Below are 3,296 nucleotides of genomic sequence, written 5' to 3'. Positions count from 1 at the left end.
AGGACAGAGAGTAATGAGTAGTCCGCACAGAAAGCAGGGGAGGGAGAGGGAAAGAGAGAAATAGGAGGATGTGCCCACATAGATGGAAATGGGGACTGAACAGAATCCACTTATCATCCAGAAAAAAAAAATTGGGATTGAGACTAAGAATGAAGTTCTGTATCTGCTATTTTTCTTTCATCTATCAATCAAATTGTTGTTGTAGAATAGGGCTTAAACAAAGAAAAATACGATTGTAGACAGACACTTCATTCATTTTAATAATTGTGCTATTCAAAACTATAATTCTAGAGAGATATTGAGAGAGACAGAGAGTAGCCTATGTATTTTACAAGTGTGAAAGTGTGTGTGTGCATGTATATTTGCAAAAATAAAAAAAATGCACCGATAAATATGCAAGGTGTGTCTTTTTACTGTAAAAAGCCATGGCGGAGTAATGGCAGTAAATTACTGGAGTACCCTCTAGTGGTCAACCAAACAAAGTCGACACTCTACTGAGGTCTACGTACTAGTTCACAGTCTTCTCCTTGCAGACATTTGGGGATGAATGAGGGTTGTGCTAATGACCATGCACTAATGCATGTAAAGCAGCACTTTTTATTTTTTATTTCCACATCCTAAACAGCCATGGCCCTGTATCTGTCACAAATCCCAGTGATGGGACCCAAATGCAGACCGGGACTGGTAGGTGGTGAAAAAAAAGGTAGTTATTGGGGACAGGTGGGTACAGGTGAAGGTGGTAACAAACGTGCAGGTCGGTGGTGAGGGTGGCTAGGCGGGAGTGAATGGGTCTCCAGGGTGCAGAGGTGGTATGTCTAACGATCCGGCAGGGACTGGATGTCAGGCCACAGGTTAAGTAGTGGTAACGATGATCAGGAGCAGGTGTGTAATGGAAACAAGCTCAGGTGGGTGGAGCCGTGACAGTATCAGCTGTCTTGTTTTATAAAGAGGGCTGTTTTAGATTGGATGACAAAATCAAAGGGCATTCATAAATTATTAACTGACAACTAGACTAATTAAGTGTGAAAGTCTTTGCATTGCCTACACAAATTACACTACTGTGTATTCAGACCAGCTCTCTGCCCCAAGAAAAATAGCCATTTCCAGTTTAACTGAAGAGGCACAAAATGAACAGTTAGGATATGAATGTAGCAGAGCCCTGTAACGTCCATAAGGTTAGTCTGACCATCTCTTGGACACAAATCAACTCACCTATGGAAACATACATGAAATTCTGGGTCAAGACCTCTAAACACATTAAGAACAAGCAGAATATTTTTTTTATAGAAATTCAGAATCCACCCATCACAAGACACTTTACAGTTCTAGAATGTAATGGCTATGTCGAATTATTCACTATGAGGCTGTCTGTTGCAGCCACCAACGTATTCCAGCCATGACTGCAAAATCATTGAACAGATGCATTGTACACCACAACAACCACAGGCATAAATATAATTTTTAGATTGTTTAGTCCTTAAAATTAGTTAGACTATTGTTCTTTTTACTTTTAATTTAAGATTTGTATATGTTTATTGTTTGCACCTTCCTGCCACAGTAAATTCTGTGTTTGTGTAAACCTACATGGCAAATAAACCAAATTCTGATTTTGATTCTGATATAGATACATGGATGTCTCCATGTATTAAAACCATGTCAAGTGTTTAGTTTAATAGATATACTTACATTTTTATCTTTATTCTGCTCCTCTTTATATTCTATATATGCAAGTATGTAACTGTAAAGCCCTGCAGAGTTAACCCCTACTTTGCTTAGAAAAAGAGACAGACTTTGAACTCTGGATGGTTTGAGGCTGCATGCTATGGAGGGTCATCATCATCTAACTTCCTCCTCCTAAATATGCCCTGATCCCGAACCTCAGACATGTACAAACACATAATCCATAAAAATACCTTATCAATACTCTTACCTTTTTCAAATGTCCCACTTAATGCTACCTGATGAGTCTAATGAGATGAGCTCTCCTCCCAGTCGTCCTCGCCAGAGTAGTCGAGCGACTGGCCCTCCGCCCTTGTCGCGACGGCCCCCGGGGTTGGCGCCCACTCCTGCCCGCGCTCGTCCCAGGCTGCCCCTCGGCGAGGATTTTCCTGATCCTCGGGTCCGGCCATCAGTCCGATCCGTCAGTCCCTCTTGCGGCCTGGCCCGCATCTGGGTAACCAGCAGTGTTGGGCACCGAAACACCCAACACTCTGAGGTGGGGACAAGTCCCCATCTGGCGTTGGAGCCGAAGCCCCCAGGCAGACGATCACTTCGACCCGCCCCCGTCACCGGATCCCCATCAGGCGATCTGGTATCGACGGGGGCGGGTCAATATCTGTCCGATATGGACAGATACTCACTTGATCTGAGGCAAAAGGCAGAGAAGCGATGACCGCATTATTAGACGCCCCCCGCGCGAGGACCCTCCGTGCACCAGCTGGGCCACTCGGTCGCCACGACAACCGCCAGACCAAGAATGGCCGAAACTACGGAAGCTAAAAGCAAAGGCCAAAGCCACAGAAGAAGCAGAGGCCAAAGCTAAAAGCAAAGGCCAAAGCCACAGAAGAAGCAGAGGCCAAAGCTAAAAGCAAAGGCCAAAGCTACACAGGGAGCAAAGACAAAAGCGAAGGAAAAAGCAACAGAAAGCAAACAGCTACAGAAGACGCAAAGACAAAAGCCTTACCTCTACGCACGCACGCCCGCTCTCTCGCGTCTAACCCCAAAGCTAACCTTACCCTGCTTTTGTCACATGCCCATCAGGCTCTGCCCTCCCTCGGGCAAAGCCTCCCAAAAATACCACGTTCCACTCGTCGGGGCTCCCCTCCACGGAAGTCTTTAGTAAAAGGCGAAAGGCTTGTGCGTGCTGAAGGGGAACCAGAGTGCCGATTTGAAACCAGGGGCGGACTTACCCATTAGGCAAAGTAGGCAACCGCCTGAGGCACCCAGGTGCCAGAGGGCCCCCAGCTGACAGGGGGGGGCCCCCTGTCAGCTGGGGCATAGGGGCATAGGGGCATAGGCGGAAATCCCCCGGGATTTCCGCCTATGCCCGTCCGCTTGGTTTCTTTTCTCACCACACTTTTTCCATTTTGTTTTATACCTTCGACTTTTTCTCGATTAGGATCCGTATATGTTTATTGTATGCGCCTTCCGGCCACAGTCAATTCCGTGTTGGTGTCGACTGACATGGCAATACAAACTCATTCCGATTACCTTCCTTTGAAGTCACTCACCTCACTTTTTTTAAACGAGCCCCTGTTCCGACTCCCTGTTGCAAAAATCGGTTTAATATGTTGTCC

General features: G+C 46.0%; 1 non-coding gene across 1 annotated transcript; it reads right to left on the bottom strand.

Moving 5' to 3' along the window:
* Nucleotides 1-2,765: 2,765 nt before the first annotated feature.
* LOC136952887 (U5 spliceosomal RNA) lies at nucleotides 2,766-2,883 on the bottom strand. Its single transcript, XR_010877906.1, has one exon. It is a non-coding gene; the product is annotated as a U5 spliceosomal RNA (small nuclear RNA).
* Nucleotides 2,884-3,296: the final 413 nt, after the last annotated feature.

The sequence above is a fragment of the Osmerus mordax genome, chromosome 1, assembly GCF_038355195.1.
Source record: "Osmerus mordax isolate fOsmMor3 chromosome 1, fOsmMor3.pri, whole genome shotgun sequence".
Taxonomy (NCBI): Eukaryota; Metazoa; Chordata; class Actinopteri; order Osmeriformes; family Osmeridae; genus Osmerus; species Osmerus mordax.
The sequence above is the reverse complement of the archived record's forward strand: the minus strand, read 5'-3'. Positions and strand labels throughout refer to the sequence as shown.